Genomic DNA, 18,457 nt, shown 5'->3' on the forward strand with positions numbered 1-18,457 from the left:
CTGAGTCAAGGTCATACTTTATAGCCCAGACTGGCCTGAAACTCATTATGTACTCCAAACTGGCCTTAAGTTCACAGTAATTCTCTTGTTTCAGCCTCCCCAGAGAGCTATGGTTATAAGCATGGACTTCTATGCTCAACTCTTTAAGGCCTATTGATTCTACCACATTAAATATTCACTAATCAAAGGTAGCAAAAGTATGCACTAAATGAAATTAATATAAAAATATTTATTTAGTATGCCATTAATTAAAAATTACACAAATTTAACCAGATTTTTATTTTTAGGCAGGGTCTTACTATACAGACCTAGCTGGCCTGGATCTCATTATGTAAACCAGGCTAGTCTTGAACCTGCCTCTGCCTCCTGGTTGAACATGGCTACGCAGTAAGACCTTATCCAAAAATTAAAAACAGACAAAAATAATCTTTAAAAATATTTAGCTGGGCAGTGGTAGCACACACCTTTAATCCAAGCTCTTGGGAGGCAGAGGCAGGCAGATCTCTTCTGTGAGTTTGAGGCCAGCCTGGTCTACAAGAGCTAGCTCCTGTAGGCTCCAAAGCTACAGAGAAACCCTGTCTCAAAAAACAAAAACAAACAAAAATTTTACAAAAACTTTTTGAGACAGGGTCTCTTTGTAGCCTCAGTTGTCCTGAAGCTTGCTACATAGACCAGGCTGGCATCAAAGTCGCAGAGAGCCTCCTGCCTCTCAAAAGCTGGGGATTAAAGGTATGCACCATGCCTGGCTAAAATAGTTTATGTGAAGTTTTGTTTGAAAAATATAGAACAACAGAAGGCTATCCTTTTTTTAAAAAATGAAATGTTTATTTATTTATTATTTGTATAGTGTTCGGCCTGCATGTATTCCTGCAGGCCAAAGGAGGGCACCAGCTCTCATTACAGATGGTTGCAAGCCACCATGTGGTTGCTGGGAATTGAACTCAGGACCTTTGGAAGAGCAGGCACTGCTCTTAATCACTGAGTCATTTCTCTAGCCCCAGAAGGCTATCTTTTAAGTGTGCAGGGGGGTGTTCTAGACAATGTAATATCAGAACTTTTAATTTGCATATTAAAGATTAAAGTGAGCAGGTAAAGTGCATACTTATAATTCTAGCGTTCAGAGGGCTGAGGCAAGAGTTTGAGCTTTGTCTAGTTACCACAGAAGGTTCAAGGCAAACCTAGGCTACTTACTAATATAATTCATCAATTTTGTCTTATCTGAATATATTTGTTGTTGTTGTTTTGAGATAGGTTTTTCTCTGTATTGCTCTAGTTGTCCTAGAACTCACTCTGTAGACCAGATGGCCTCAAACTCAGAGACCTGCCTGCCTCTGCCTCCCAAGTACTGGGCTCAATGGTATATGCAACCCTGCTAACCTTTTCTGAATCATTTAAAAAAGTTTATTAGCCCAGAAGTTTCAAGTAATAGAAGGTATATGTACAAAAATAAAATACTAGGAACAAAAGTAACCTCAAAGAAAACAGTGTCTGGACAATCACTGATTAGTAGAAGGCTACCACTACACTAATTTTCAAGTAAAACACAATAACAAATTAAGCTGGATGAAAATTCTGGTCTTTCCTTACTTTCTCAGGGTTATGTTTACCAAATATCACTTTCATCAATATACACCAGTCACATTCAATGAGAATTTAACAACAGAAGCCATTACCATTCATATACTATGGCTAGACTGTTTCTGTTATTGGCATTGCCTAAATTATTATATATTTTACTTCCTATCAGAGAGATCATCTTTAAAGGCTAGAGTTCAGTGCTTGCTTACCATGCACAAAGTCCTAATATCAATCTTCAACACTGCTTAAAAATTAAGAAAGGAAAAAATGATCCAGTGTATGCAATAGTTACTACTATATAAAAAGATTTCAAAAAATGTTCACCATTATGAAAAACATTATTTAAATGGAAAAAGACCCTTTTTCAAGGTTCATTTATTTTATGTGTATGAGTGTTGTGCCTGCACAAATATATGTATGTGCATCATGAACATGGCTGGTTCAGAAGAAGGCACTAGATAGGTGGAATTGAAGTTACAGATGTTTGTGATCCACCATGTAGGTTTTAGGAATCAATTTAACTTTCTGCAAGAGCAACAAGTGCTCTTAATCACTGAACCACCTCTCCAGCCTCTAAAAGAAAATGTTTGTTTGTTTTGGTTTTTTTGAGACAGTATTTCTCAGTAGCTATGGAGCCAGTCCTAGAACTTGCTCTGAGACCAGGCTGGCCTCAAGTTCACAGAGATCCGCCTGCCTCTGCCTCCCAAGTGCTGGGATTAAAGGCATGTGTCACCACTGCCTGTCTCAAAATGAAAAATTTTAAAGTAGATATGTGGACTGCAACACGACTCAGTATGTGCAAGGCCCCAGAGTCAATCCCTTTCCTGGGTTCAATCCCTATGCACCAAAAATAAGAGGCATTACACTTTCTTTGGGGGGCATTTTTTGTTTTGTCAGGCTATGCACTTCAGGCCTGTCTCAAGTTTATTGTCCCCTTGGAAAAGATACTAAAAAGTAATCCAGGCCCACATGTGGATTTCCCCTATAATCCCAGCTACTTGGAAAGTTGCAGACCATTCTGGCCTATAGTGTGATACTTTGTCTCAAAAAAAAGGAATCAAGGAGACTGTAGAGATGGCTCAGCAAAGAGTACTGTATGCTCTTCCTACCTGAGTTCAATTCCCAGCAACCATATGAAGGCTCACAACCATCTGTAATGAAATCTGGTACCCTCTTCTTACCTGCAGGCATATGTGCAGGCAGAACACTGTGTACATAATAAATAAATAATTCTTTAAAGAAAGTAATCAAAACAGCTAACTACGGCAGAAATATCATATGGCAATGAAGCAATAGGAAACTTCCTGGTAAAAAAGAAAAAAGAAAAAAAAAATCACTGAAGACATAAGCAGGTTACCTGTCTCGAGTGCTGGGGTACTGGGTACCTTCTTGCCAAGCCTGTCTAGAATTCCTAGCAGGGGCTGGAGAGATGGCTCAGCTGTTAAAGGCTAGGCTCACAACCAAAAATATTAAGAGTTCGGTTCCCAGCACCCACGGCTGTCTCTCCAGCCACGTAGAATTCCTAGCAGGTAAACTTCACTTTGGTTCTAGCCCCAGTCCCACATGGTCAGACCCACCTGAGAAATATGAACCAAGATGAATACCACTTTGTCAAGAAATCTGGAAAGGCAAGGGACAGGAAAAAGGGAAAAAGGAGTGTACATTGACTATGTATGACTAGAATCAAAACATGTTAAAGAGCAGCCGTGGGCATCCACTTGTAGCCTAATTATCACTGAAAAGCAGTCAACTAAGAAAGAAGGCCTAGACAAGAGTACAAAGAGTGCTTTCCCAGTCCCCAGATCTAAAAGGAATCTTTATGTTCTTGAAATAAAGTTTTACTTTTTATTACCTGGGCTGATTTCTACTTACAGCCAAGGGTCCTAAGTAAGTCTTAGCACAGAAATACCTGTTAGTTACTTAAGATTTCTTATCATTCTGTCTCTGTAAAAAATGAAAGCATTAGACAATATCTGAACTTTTGAGGCATAATACTCCCATTTGTTTTTCTGCTTTTTATATGACTGTATAGATATGCAATGCTCTTACATACATATTAAAACTAAAGCTAAACCAGGCAGTGGTGGCGCATGCCTTTAATTCCAGCACTCGGGAGGCAGAGGCAGGTGGATTTCTGTGAGTTTCAGGCCAGCCTGGTCTATGTAGAGAATTCCAGGAGAGCCAAATTTGTTACAGAGAGACTCTGTCTCGAAAATCCAAAACCCAAATCCAAAACCCAACAAACTAAAGCTGGGCAGGGGTGGTCACACCTTTAATTTTAGGACTTAGAGACAGAGGTGATCTCTGAGTTCGAGGCCAGCCTGGTTTACAAAGCAAGTTCTTGGACAACCAAGGCTACACAGAGAAGCCAGATCTTGAAAAACAAAATAAATGAATGAATAAATAAACTATAGCTACTTTTAAAGTTCCACCAATACTTTTATCAAGTCTATCTGATCTAAATTAACTTCTAAAGTAATTTCTGACAGCTGGGGCATATGCATTAGTTTTTTTCCACCTAGGAAACTCAATGAACTTTTCAAATAAGACCAACAGCATTAGGATCAGTAACTTACACTTTTATGGAAAGCATGTATAGAAACAGAAAACCATAAAATACTCCATGATGAACTGATAACACCATACAGTCTCTCAATGAAAGCTCGAGTCAAAGTCTAGATCGAGAGTCACACTCAAGAGATCAAACTGTGATTATTCTTCTACTAGCTCTGTCACTTAGAGCAAACTATTTAGCGTCTCTGTGGTCTGATGTCCTCATCTGTAAAATGAGGATACTAACAGTAATAGAATCTACAATATTGGATGCTCTGAGAATTAAATGTTTTAATGCACATAAAGCACTTACCATAGTGCATGGACCTAAAGTATACTATGAGTACTGCACCTTTTTCTTTGGTGCCTACTCAAGCCCAATAGTAAACTTGACACTTTTATTAGTAGCTGAATAATAAATCTAATCCTGCTAACCTCATAGAAACCTTCTCTTCTCCCTACCAAGAGCATTTTGAACCATAGCCCACCTTCTCAGAACCCAGACCAACTGTAACTTACTTAATAGATGAAGACGCTAAGGTTTATGGATGAACAGACTTTATTTGAGGTCACACATCTAGTTAAGTGTTAAAAAGATAGGGTATGCCGGGCGGTGGTGGCGCACGCCTTTAATCCCAGCACTCGGGAGGCAGAGGCAGGCAGATCTCTGTGAGTTCGAGGCCAGCCTGGTCTACAGAGCTAGTTCCAGGACAGGCTCCAAAGCCACAGAGAAACCCTGTCTCGAAAAAAACAAAAAAACAAAACAAAACAAAATTATATAACTTTAAGAGGGCTAATTTTCAAAAGAATTACAAATATTTTTAAATTCCATAGTATCAGTTTCTACAAAAATCAATACACATAAACCAAACTTGTTTAGAATCCAAAAAAATTTTAAGAGATATAAAGAGGGCCAGGCAGTGGTGGCGCACGCCTTTAATCCCACCACTCTGGATCCAGGCAGAGGCAGGCGGATCTCTGTGAGTTCGAGGCCAGCCTGGTCTAGAAGAGCTAGTTCCAGGACAGGCTCTAAAGCCACAAAGAAACCCTGTCTCGAAAAAACCAAAAAAAAAAAAAAAGATAGGGTATATAACAATGATAGAAGTAAAGAGTGGATATAAAAAAAAATGTAAGAGAATCTTTTTATATTGAGTTTGCTAATTACCTTAGATATACTTATTATATTGAATAAAATATATTAAAAACAGTTTTATCTGTTTCTCTTGTGATAAAAAAACTATGGCTAACAAAATTTTAAAATGCATTAGTATCTAGCATATTCTACTAAACAGCAAGGTTTTATAGTATCAACATTTAAGGCATCAAATAACCAAACTTACAAATGAACACGTGAAATAAAACCAACTTGTTCACAATTCATACCCTGGACACTACAAAGGAAAAAAAAGCACAGAATGGCAAGGTTTAAACACAAACAAAAAAAAAAGAGACCTATAAAACAAAAACACATATTTAAGTAAATCAAGTAACTAAGAAAAGCAAAAGTAAGACTTTTAAAAAGGAACTATACAAAACCTTATATAAAAATTCTCTATATAATTATACCAATTTTAGAAAGAAGTAATAATTCTAAGATGTATAGCACAAAACCCAAATATTTAATTCTATGATCAATGAGGACTGGGGAAATATCCAGTAAGGGACTTTTGAAAAAAATATTACTAACACGTAAAATGTTAAATGTTCAGAAACTCTATATCCTGACCTCTCATAATGGATCTTCAGATCAGGGCAAATTATGGCTTATAAACCCAATGTGTACATATTCTATACTTGGCCTTCAGAATTTAAAATAGATTTTTTTTCCAAAAGAGGAATGAACCTAAATTAGACTAAATTACAAGGCATGCTTATACTACTAGAAAGGAAATACTGTATAGTGTATCTTGCTGTATCAACTTGGCACTGCAGAGGCTACAAGAGGCTAAAGATGTAGTTCATACCTCGGTGACTGAGGACCCTGAATTCAGGATTCAATTCCCAGTACATACCCATATATATGCACACACATACACACCGGCGGGGGGAGATGGGAGAGAGACAACACAGACTGATTCATGTCTTTGGGCATATGATATGGTCTAGAGAGATCTGGAGTCACAGTCACCTGAAAGAACTTGTCAAGGTCAAAATTATTCTCAAAATATTTCAAAAGCTTTGGGGCTAAGAAAAAATAGTTCTAAGAAATAGGATATGTAGCTCAGAGGTAACACACTTAACCTAGCAGCACACATGAATTTCTGAAATTCAATGCCCAAGAAGTTATCTCTTTCACCTTTCCTCTATGGTTTTCAGGTTTTTTTTTTAAGAAGAATGCACAGAAAGTAAATACCTGTCATACTTTTTATAAAACCAAATGTTATAGAAAGATTTGGAAAAATATGGACAGCAATAATCCAATTATCAAGTATCTTTGTTTTGTTTTGTTTTTTGAGACAGGGATTCAACCTAGTCCAGGCTGACTTTGAACTCAGCAATTCTTTTTCAATCTCCCAAGTGCTGCGATTATCGGCATGAGCCACTACACCTGACTTCAAGATCTTAATTTTCTAGAGGATACTCATTTTTCATTAAAAACCATAATTTATAAGCCGGGCGGTGGTGGCGCACGCCTTTAATCCCAGCACTTGGGAAGCAGAGGCAGGCGGATCTCTGTGAGTTCGAGACCAGCCTGGTCTACAAGAGCTAGCTCCAGGACAGACTCCAAAACCACAGAGAAACCCTGTCTCGAAAAAAACAAACAAAAAAAAAACATAATTTATGTAACTTTAAGAGGGCTAATTTTCAAAAGAATTACAAATATTTTTAAATTCCATAGTATCAGTTTCTACAAAAATCAATACACATAAACCAAACTTGTTTAGAATCCAAATAAATTTTAAGAGATATAAAGAGGGCCGGGCAGTGGTGGCGCATGCCTTTAATCCCACCACTCTGGATCCAGGCAGAGGCAGGCGGATCTCTGTGAGTTCGAGGCCAGCCTGGTCTAGAAGAGCTAGTTCCAGGACAGGAACCAAAAGCTACGGAGAAATTCTGTCTCGAAAATAAAAAATTAAAACAAAAAAGGAGAGAGATATAAAGAGGCTATGGGACATCTCAAGTATCAATTAAGGGACGATAAAGAGATAAGTGACCACACAAAACACACACACCCACACACCCACACACACACACACCTGCCTTCGAAGACTATTAAAGCTATTTATATCACAAAAATTTCTAATAGTTCAAACTCTCTAGTGACCAGTAAAGAAAGAAGTCTGGTGGGGGTAACATGGCAAGGAAATTAAAGGCATAGAAATTAAATGCTTCCCTTTTAGTTAGAAGGCTACCATTCTGATCTGAAGGCAAAATTCTAGACAACTAAATAGAAGATGTTTCAAAATCAACTAACCTCCATGTTTAAGACATAAGTAGTCATTTATTGTTTTCACATTCCTCCCAAAGCTGCCTGAAAACTAAAAAACTGTAAGCTGTTCAGTATAAAAGCTAGACTCTCAAAAGGTTAATGTTTACCCTCAATGAAAAATGTAAATGATTCCAGACTGCCTTCACTATCAAATTGTTCTAACAAAATTGACACCTATGCAAGAAATGCCATACTTCCATATTGAAAGGAAAATGAAAGCTTAGCATTTTTTAAAAGATAAGATTTCCAAATCATAAAATCTCACACAATTTCTATAATCTAGCCAATAATTTTTAATTCAACAATCTCAAATGAGCCATTTCTCAGTACACTGATGGTAAAAGAAAATTTAGAAATGGGGAATTTATTTTTTTGAGCTCTAATAGGCATTCCTTTTATCCTCAAATATATACAACTACTCAAGCTGGGAAAGAACACAAGCTGAATGTGGGAGAAAAGACTGCTTATTTGTTTAATACTGAAACTCTCTTCATCAAAATATTCTTTTAACTCAGTACTAAATTGCAAATTTAGAAAGATCTGGTCCTCCAGCCTCAGGAATGGCACCTAATACCCAAATTACTTCAGTTTACAGGTATGTTTAGTATCTAGTCACTCTATATTATAAGAAAACTGAAAAAAAAAACCTCAACCATTTCAATGCTATTTTTCATCTTTAATGCTCCTTTCTTTACTTATTCCTTATTGTAAGAAGTAGTCCAAGAGTGATGTCATGGAAAACAGCTTCCCTGGTCTTTAGAGATTGGATCCAGTGAGAATTCTAGGAAAAGACTCTATTGGGAAATAAAATCCCAAATCTTCAAAGCTGCATTTTAACATGAAATCACAAATCGTGCACTGTTAGCATTTTCATTCTCCCCAAGAATTATATAACTAACACAATCTTTTGGAAGCTCCTGAGTTTATGATACAGATTTTCTATAAGTCCATGATGCAGTATTAACTAAATTCAAAGATAGTAATCAAGAACAAAAGATACTTTTTCTATCTAACCTTATTTGCTTCAATGATTCAGCTAGATCCCCCCCCACAGCTTGCAGACAAGAGCCCAGGGCTTCACTGTGGGATGTAAGTGCTCTATCACTGAGATATACCCCCCACCTGATGAACTTTAGGTATCTCATATTAAAGAGAGAAAGCAGCTTACTCAGGTGGTGCAGCCTGATGACCTGGGTACCACCTCAGGGAAAAGGTAATAGAGAACCTACTCCTACAAGTAGTTCTCTAACCTCCACATTCATGCTGTGTAGCCTGTGCACATGTATGCACATACAATAAATAAATAAGCAAATAAGTAAATGTATTTTTTAAACATCTTATGGCCAGTGATATGACTCAGTGAGTAAAGGAGCCTGCTACCAAGTGTGATGATCTGAGCTTGATCCCTGGCTAGGCGTGGTGGAAGGAGAGAACCAACTCCTACAAGTTGTATTCTGACCTTCACATTCTTGCCGTGGCTCATAGGCATGTGCATTTGAATATACAAAAAGAGAAAAAATATGAAGGGCTGAGGATATAATTTAAAGGTATGGTGTTTGCCCAACACATAAAACCCTAGCTTCAACCTCTACCTCCAAGTATTAAAAAGAAGAAAAAAGTTGGGTAGTGGTGGCACACACTTTTAATCCCAGCACTTGGAAGGCAGAGGCAGGCGGATCTCTGAGTTCAAGGCCAGCCTGGTCTATAAGAGCTAGTTCCAGGACAGGCTCCAAAGCTACAGAGAAACCCTGTCTCGAAAGAAAAAAAAAGGAAAAAATAGAATATATTTTACTTTTTCACTCTTTATTATTCCAAAATTAAAAGTTCTGGGTCGAGAACGTCATTCAGTCAAAGAGCACTTGCCTGGTACATGTGGAGGCTCTGGGCAATTCAATCCTCAGCACCCTCTTCCAAAAATAGTTATAATTCTGGTCTACTGAGATGGCTCAATATGTAAAGGCACTTGCCCCCAAGACCGACTATCTAAATTCAATCAATTCTTGGGAACTAAATGGTGGAAGATGAGAACCAACTCCTGCATCGTCCTCTGACCTTCATATGTACACTCCTACATACACAAAGACACAGACAAAAAAATAATTTTTAAAAATTCTAACTTGAAAGGTTATCTACTGCCACATGTGTTGGTACACACTTTAATCCCAGTACTTACAGGCAGAGGCAAACAGATCTCTGTAAGTTCGAGGCTAGCCTAGTCTACATAGTGAGTTCCAGGACAGCTAGGGCTATGTAGAGACCCTATCTCAGAAAAACAAAGCAAAACAAAAACAAAAGGTCATCTACTTATTTTTTTACTGGGAGAAGGTTGTTTATTTGGAGACAGGGCTTCACTTTGTAGCCCTGGAGAGATTTGAACTCAGAAATCTACCTGCCTTTGCCTTCTTCATGCTTGAATTAAAGATCCGGGGAACCATTCCTGGCCCCCTTGTCATCTAAATTTTTTTTCATTTTGTGGTATGGGTGTTTTGGCTGCATATATGTCTGTGTACCATGAGAGTGCCTAGTGGCCATGGAAGCCAGAAGAGTCTAGGGTGACCTGGAACTGGAATTACATTTAGTTGTGAGCCAACATGTGGATGCTGGGAATTGAACCCTAATCCTCTAGAAGAGCAACTAGTGCTCTTAATCACTGAGCCATCTTTCTAGCCCCATGGTCATCTACTTTTGAGCCAACAGCAATACAAGGTATACCTAAGGAAAATGACCTATGGGAGCCTTTTTATTGGTTCCTAAAATGGCAACAATAAGCTCCTTCTACTCTTCCTTTTGTTGCTGCTGTTCCTAGAAAATTAGCCTCACCTCACTTGTTCCTTTTTGCCTAGGATTACTCTATCCAGGTATCTATGACTCCCTTTAGATCAGTCTCAATGAGACCTTGTCCCAAATCCCTCTTAAAATAACAGAACCAGTGGGCTTGGTGGTACCTTTTTTCAGCACTCAGGAGGCAGAGGCAGGAGGATCTCTGTGGGTTCAAGGCCAGCCTGGTCTACAGCCAAGATTACAGCACAGAGACCCTATCCTAAAAAAAGCAAACAAACAAAACATAAATAAATGGGGGCTGGAGAGATGGCTCAGTGGTTAAAACATAAATAAATATAGGGCCCGGGCCAGGCGGTGGTGGCGCGCGCCTTTAATCCCAGCACTCGGGAGGCAGAGGCAGGCGGATCTCTGTGACTTCGAGGCCAGCCTGGTCTACAAGAGCTAGTTCCAGGACAGGCTCCAAAGCCACAGAGAAACCCTGTCTCGAAAAACAAAAAAATAAAAAACAAAACAAAACAAAACCCCTCTATTCCATCAACCAAAGAATCCACATCTTCATCTCTGCTTTATTTTTTTCCTAATATATATTTAATGCTGAAGTAAAAAATTTTAAGATAGGGTCTCATATTCCAGGCTGCTTCTACTGAAGAAGACTCTCAACTGATCCTCTTGCCTCCCCCTCCTAGTACTAAAACTACAGAAATGGGCCACCATAGTTTTATTTTCTCTTCAAATAATTTTGTTTTGTGCCACATATAGTTAGCTACACATGCCTTTAATGCCAGTACATGGGAGGCTGAGGCAGGAGGATTACCCTAACTTTAAAGCAAACCTGGGCTACAGTGAAAAACTGTCTGGAAAAAAATCCAAAACAAAAAAATTGTTAAAACTATTACTACTAACTTGAATCCCCAGCACCTAGAACAGTGTGTATCACATAGTAAATGCTTAATAAATACTTGATCTATGAAGAAATTTACTTCACAAATCTCCATGTTCTATAACCACTCTCAATTTAAAGATGAAAAAAAATCCAAAATATGAGGTCAAGTTACTGGCCTAAGGTTATGATATTACATAACTAGTGTCCTCCCGAGTTCTCCAAGTTGTACACCTTTCTAATTAACTACCATTACTGCAAGCCCTCACCAATGACCAGCTTTCGTTGTTCTTCGGTTTTTAAAAAAGCCCAAAGGAGCTATGGTATTCTAGTTCTAAAGAAATGTCTGGTAATAAATTAATCTACAACATGCCCCCAACCCAGACTAAGATTCATTGTCCTAACTTAACATTCAGTCATGAAACATTTGCAATTTGAAAGCTCAAACCTGAGGGTGGGCCACCAATATCATAGGGAGAGGGGTCAAAATCGGGGGGGGGGGATTCAAGTTAAAGGTACTAAAATATAGCACTTTTTCCTTTCTCCCATCTCTCGACTTGTCATGATGTATTTTTATTTGTTGATATAAGTTGTCCTAAGTAAAGAAAAATTCCAATTTGAAATTATTAACACAAATTTCACTATTCATTTATATTGCACAATGTCAATTTAACACATTAAAACAAGTTTGGGACTCCCCCCTTCTAAACACACATGAATTCAGTCAAGCCAGTCTTGGTTCCACAATTTCATCCCTAAATAACCCACAACAAGGCAGAGATCAAACTCTGAAATTTTTGGTAACGTCGTGATCAGTCAAAATTATCTTTAGGACAAGGGATAAATCCAAAATATAAAAGCAGCCACTTTAAAGTTGGCTGCTCCTTTTCCAAATTAATCCTGCCCACCTTACATTATTCTGTCTTTTTACAAAACACAGAAGCATACTGTGAAAGACAACTGGTATTAGACTAGGGAATTAAAAAACACTTATTACCAACTAAAAATAATATACTCCAAAATGATCCTTTCACTTTTTATTGACTATTTTAAGTCAAAACATCCTACAGTTTTGAAACTCTAGCAAAATATTTTCAAACCACAAATATTACTAGCTTATTTTTCTGCCAAATTAGCCAGTAGTAAAGAGCATTAATTAACATCCTTTACCACTGACAAACTGTGACTCAAGGCACCTACTGAGTGTTGTGATTGAAAATAGAATTTAATTACACAAATATTACATTAAAAACTAAAATGTTGAGATTCATTACACATTTCTAGATCTATTAAGCATTGGAGAAATATGTATGCATTTGTAAGCTCTTCAAAAAACAATTTTCAAACGGGTAGAAGCATTCAGTCATCCTGTTCCCTAGACATGAAAAGCAAACATTGCAATTAGAGCATATACACTTTTAAAATGACAACGGCAAATCAGATGGCAAAGAGAAACTCTGAAAAACATAAGAAATATTCTGAGTCAGAAAAGGGCCTGAGAGGCCTAGAAAGATGCCAAGCCCTATAGTGACATGAGATCTGAATTAAAGAATACCGTTATTTTAAAGAAGCAGCTAGCATTTTGTAGGCGGCAAGCCAGCCAACGTGCCTATTAAACAGCCATCGATCACAGCACTGTTTTGCTATTCCGTACTTATTTACTTATAATATAGAAATTAAGAGCACCAACAGTTAGCCACATTAACCACTCCAGCAAAGGGTACTTAAAAAAAAAAAGAAATGACCTTACATTTGCGACGACACTTTGCAGCTATAGATTATTTTTACATACATGACCTCATATAGTCCTCACTACCTTCTGATGTGGCTCGGACTGACTGCGTTTCAGATAAGCAACTGAGGTTCTGCACGGGATTTTCTCAGCCACCCAGACGTTCCAATTCCACGCTTTATTGCCTCACAATCCGCACAGTTCTATTTCAGGCACAACTCGGATTTTTAAAGGGAAGGAACCGGTTAGGGGGAAAATAACCATGGTACCTGCAGCTCTGTGCTGCAAAAAATGGCTGAATTATGCTTCTTCCTTTTTTTTTTCCTCTCTTTCTGTCTCTCCCTCTCTCTCTGTTCCCCTGGAAAAAAAAATTTACATTTCAAACAATTTAAGTAAACTCAAAGACAAATCGGGTCCCAGCGTCTTAGGAAATGTTTGAGCGCCGCCGGTGCAGCAAGGGCCACGGAGCCCGTGCCTTCCTCGGGGCCGCGGGCAAAGCTCGGGCTCCGCAGGCCGGCGGCCAGGGGCGGCTACGCACCTCGGGGGTCCTGTCCAGCCTCTAGTGGACGGCAGTCTGCATCAGGAAGAAGCGGGCCGGTGGGCCGAACGGTGGGAGGGTCGGACGCCGGGCGCCGGCACGGACCTCGGGAGGCTCCCTAGACCTCTACAAGGGGCCGCTCCCTGGCCGCGCCGGGGCGCTCCGGCGCGGGGCGAGCGTGCGAACCCGAGGTCCCCTCAGAAGCAGTCCTAGGAAAGAAGACAGCGCTTGAGTAGCGAGTCCAGACAGTTGGGCTAGGCGGGAGGCGCACGGCTGGCGTCGGGGCCGGGGCCCAGACTTGCCGCTACCGGGGAGGGGAGGGGGGTGAGGCTCGCGGCAACCCCCCAACAGGGTTCGGCAAGAGCACACCGCGTAGGGCCACGAACCGGGAGAGAGCTGAGGGGGTCGAAGGCAATGGCAGAAACGCTAGCAGGAGCGAAGTCGGCGACGGTGTCTCCGGGTTTTTGCCCCGAAGCGCGCGGAGCCTCAGGATCACCCACGCCGGGGGTGGAGGAAAGCGGGAAAGGGGCGGGAAAGGGGCGGGGCGAGCGGGGCCACGAGCCAGGGGCCACAGGAGCCGCCCGGGGCCCGCCCAGGGAGGCGGGGCTGCTGGTAGGGGGCCCGGACCACCGGGTCGAGGACGTGGAAGCCGGCCTCTCCGTGGGAGTGGGCGGGAGCGGGAAGCCGCGGCTTCGAGAGGAGGCCAGAGAGGTCTCCTGAAACCCTGAGGGTGCCCCGTAGGGGCCAGCGCGCCGCCTGCCGGGTGTTTACCTTCTCCCTGGTCGAATGCCAATGCCGCCATCTTCGAACCAACGCGCGTCACTTCCGGCGCCACGGAGCGGGAGCGGGGTGTGGGAGCCAGGTAGTGGGAGGATTGTCCCACTGCGCGCCTCGTCCCTGAGGCGGGCCTGTCACAGTAGCGGGAACTTGGGAGGGGCTCCGAGGGAAAGAGGTAGCGGGGTGCTGCAGTCTGGAACCGATGAGACGTCTCTTCTGAGCACCGCCATCGGGGCTATAGAGGATCGGCGGTGCACCTCTCCCAGCGACCAGTGTCACTTCGCCTGCCCGGGAGGTGGGCCCTGAGGCGCTGCGGCGAACATGGGGTGCGCAAGTTGAGTGCTAGAAAACCCGGAAAATTCCATTTTTCGCATCTTGCACACCATGGGATGAGGGGAAGCTTTGCCCACAGTACCTGTTATAAAAGTGACTAGAGCAACACTAAATGACATCATTTCTATAAGGCAATTTGCAATGGGTCGTTGCGTCACAGTTCCACCCGGCTTATTGCATACTAATTACACATTTCACAGATACATTTCCCAGACATGAAAAAACTCATAGAAAATGGCATGACTTCACCACAGGGAGAAAAGTGCGGACTAAAAAAGCGGATTTCTTTCGCGGCAAAATAGGCAAGAACGAAGTGTGAGTGCGTGTGTGTGTGTGTGTGTTTACAAGTCTGCTATAGAATTTAAGGTCATGACCCTTAAATATCACATTTTCTTGATTTAAGAATATGGAACTACAGCAGAGGCCTCTTGTAAATTTATTATGGGTCTCTGTGAGGAAGTCGTAGATGACAGAAACACTTAGTGGAAGCCACTGGTTATACTACCAGTTTAAAATTAAGGCACCCATTGATCATTTCTGACCTTTGCAGATAGTTTTTTGGCTTCTCCTACCTCTACCTCCACCAAGGAAAATAAATTTAAGTTTTATCTTATCTAAATAAACTTATCTAAATAAACTTATCTAAATAAACTGACACCTGCAGCAGTAATTCCTGTTTTCAATTACAGCCAGGCATTGCTCAACAACAGTGATGTGTTCTGAGAAATCAATAGGCAGGCAATTTCACTGTTAGGCAAACCTAGATGGAGGCCTAATGTGGCGGTGTGCGCCTTTAATTCCAGCACTTGAGAGACAGAGGCAAGAGATTGTTGTGAGTGTGAGGCCAGCTTCATCTACATAATGAATTCTAGGCTAGCCAGGGATTACCTAGTGAGACCTTATCTGATAGATAGATAGATAGATAGATTCCTTATCTGATACACACACACACACACACACACGTGTGTGTGTGTGTGTGTGTGTGTGTGCTTTTTCGAAGGTGTGTGTGTGTGTGTGTGTGTGTGCTTTTTCGAAGGTGCTATGGTTTGATATGACTGGCAGCATGATGGTTCGTTTCTTCCAGAATCAACCACAAAAGGAGTAATGTGTTGCACTACAGTTGTTAGGATAACTGAGACATCAGTAGGTAGTGGGGATTTTTCAGCTCCATTATAATCTTTTGAGAACACCGCCATAAGTGCAGTATGTAATTGAAACTACATCCTTTTATTTATTTATATTCTTGTATTTGGTAGGAGAGGGAGCCGTGGAGATCAGACAGCTTGCAGGGGATGGGTGAGGTGGGTTCCTCTTTCTATCATATGGATGCAGGGGATTGAATTTAGGTTGTCAAATTCAAGTTGCAATACTTGGTAGCAAGTGCCATTACCTGCTGAGACTTGTCTTTGTCTTTGTCACTGGTCCTTTTTTTTTTTTTGAGATAGTCTCTCAACTATCCCAGGATGGCTTGATCCTCCTGCCCCCACCTCACAGTAGTGTATAGTGCACTGTGATTCTTAACATTCGTGATGCTGCGACCCTTTAATACAGCTCCTCATTTTGCGGTGACCCCAACCATAAAATTATTTCGTTGCCACTTCATAACTGTAATTTTGCTACTGTTATGAATCGTAATGTAAATATCTGATATTCAGGATATTTGCAACTCCAAAGAGATGGCAACCCACAAGTTGAGAACCCCTGGTGTAGTACTTGCCTAGCACACGTCAGATGGGAGGGATTGAATCCGGGACCTCATACATGCTACACGAGTGCTCTGTCAATTGATCTATATCTCTAGTCCTGAAACAACATCCTTAAGCAACCACGACAACTTTTCTCATCGCGCTGGAAAGTAACTGGAATTCCTTCATTCTGGAAGAGCCCCCAAAAGCCGTCTGTGCCTCCCAAGTTTTAGGATCACAAGTATGAGTGCCCTGCCTGTGTTGTCTTTTCTTAGCTCCCTAGCCTAAGTGTTAAGAATACAATACACCAGCAACCACTTGGTGGCTCACAACCATCTGTAATGGGGTCTGGTGCCCTCTTCTGGCCTGCAGGCGTACACACAGACAGAATATTGTATAAATAATAAATAAATAAATAAATATTTTTAAAAAAAGAATACAATACATGGGGCTGGAGAGATGGCTCAGAGGTTAAGAGCAGTGTCTGCTCTTCCAGAGGTCCTGAGTTCAAGACCCAGCAAACACATGGTGGCTCACAACCATCTGTAATGGGGTCTGGTGCCCTCTTCTGACCTGCAGGTGTACATGCATACAGAACACTGTATACATAATAAATAAAATCTTTGAAAAAAAGAATACAATACATATGTCCCAGTCTGTTGATGTCTGGCTGACTGACAGACCTGAGACATGCTAGAAACTTGGGCTGGGATTTGAAGGCGATCATAACTCGGGGATTACAAGGATTGACAATATTATATTCCCCCCTTGTCCCCTTCCTTTTTTGTTTTGTTTTATGTTTTAAGAAGTTGAAAGCCCACAGTGGTAGTGTGTACTTGCAGTACCAGAATTAACAAGGCTAAGGAAAGAGGATGCAGAAATTGAACCAGCTAGACCCTACCTCTGAAAACAAAAGAATACCTTGAGCTCTTCTGATGCATGACTAATGGGAAATTGGGATGCATATGAATAAAGGAAGAGTCCTGCTTGGTGTTTAAGCATCTTGGCTGTGACTGGTACCCTTCATTAGCACTGGCTCCTCTTCTTTTCTATTTCCCCTGGCCTCCTGGTCTCTCTTCATTTCTCCAAATTTTTCCAACTCTCTGCCTACCTTTTAATTCATGAACCTGGCCCACTTTTCCAGAAAAAGTAAATACTGTACGGGAACTGCATCAAAACTTCCATCTCTTTAAATAGGTCAAGGCTTCTGGAGATGTCTACACAAGGGTTTTCCTCACTTGTCATCCCTTACTGTCAATCTCTGGTTATTCAGTAAGAATTTTTGCGTTGTTCCCCTTTATTCTCTCATATCACGAAGCCCAAATCCCTCCCCAGGATTCAGATGGGGTAATTCCTTAAACACGTAGAAAGGATCCTGAGTACAAAGGCAAAAAACCACTCTAGGTCATACCTAGCAAGGTCATACCTTACTGTTTTTCAGGAACATAGGTTCTCCACCAGCAAAACAAGTTAGTAATTGCAAAGCCAGAATGGCTCACCATGATCTAAGTAACCCACTCCCCAAAGAGAGGCATTTCAAGTGTGTACATTGTATTAGCAACAACCCTGGGAGCCACTCAAGGAAAATAAATCAATAACTTAAGTCCACATGACCAGAATGACTCAGCAGGATCTGTGTAACCCCAAGAGACAGGGTGCCTAAACTGTACATTGCATTATTTCAAAACTATGAGGAGCTATCCACGGAAAATGAATTAAATTTAAATTTACATGACCAAAAAAGAGAATTCAGCATGACTTATCCTGAAATCATGTAAATGCTAAATATTTTTAATGTCTACTCTTGATATCCCACCTAAGCCTTTCTTTTTTGGTGGGGAGTGGACATGGGGAAGAGGCTGGAGACAGAACCCGGTGCCTGGCTAAGTAAAGGCTCTACCACTGAGTTACCCCCAGGCTTATTTCCACCCTTTAAACTGAGGAAGCAAATTATCTCATAGCAGTATTTAGACTAACAGCACAGCCCCTACAGATAGCCATCAGGGTTCAAAACATTCAAAGCTGGGCTCAGGGCAATAGTTTGAGGTGACATGGGGTAATCTGGTAGAACCCAGGCTTGGAAAGATTGAGCAAGGCTTCTCAAAGGGGGAGATCTATAAATCCAGACCAGAAGGAAAGAGAGGGGAGAGAAAGAGTAAATAAGGCAGCC

At 40.9% G+C, this 18,457-nt stretch overlaps 1 protein-coding gene across 1 annotated transcript in view; it reads right to left on the minus strand.

Annotated features, from left to right (window-relative positions):
- LOC121445576 (kelch-like protein 15) overlaps window positions 1-14,278 on the minus strand; it is a 49,430-nt gene extending 35,152 nt beyond the window's left edge. Inside the window, exons 1-2 of the mRNA XM_041647714.1 lie at window positions 14,264-14,278; window positions 13,493-13,701 (exon numbers count right to left, since the gene is read on the minus strand). The gene's annotated coding sequence lies outside the window, so the exon portion shown is untranslated. The remainder of the gene's footprint in view (window positions 1-13,492; window positions 13,702-14,263) is intronic.
- Between the last annotated feature and the right edge of the window lie 4,179 nt (window positions 14,279-18,457).

Source organism: Microtus oregoni, unplaced genomic scaffold, assembly GCF_018167655.1.
Source record: "Microtus oregoni isolate MIOR12 unplaced genomic scaffold, Mior012 000211F_ref0000028, whole genome shotgun sequence".
NCBI classification, from domain to species: domain Eukaryota; kingdom Metazoa; phylum Chordata; class Mammalia; order Rodentia; family Cricetidae; genus Microtus; species Microtus oregoni.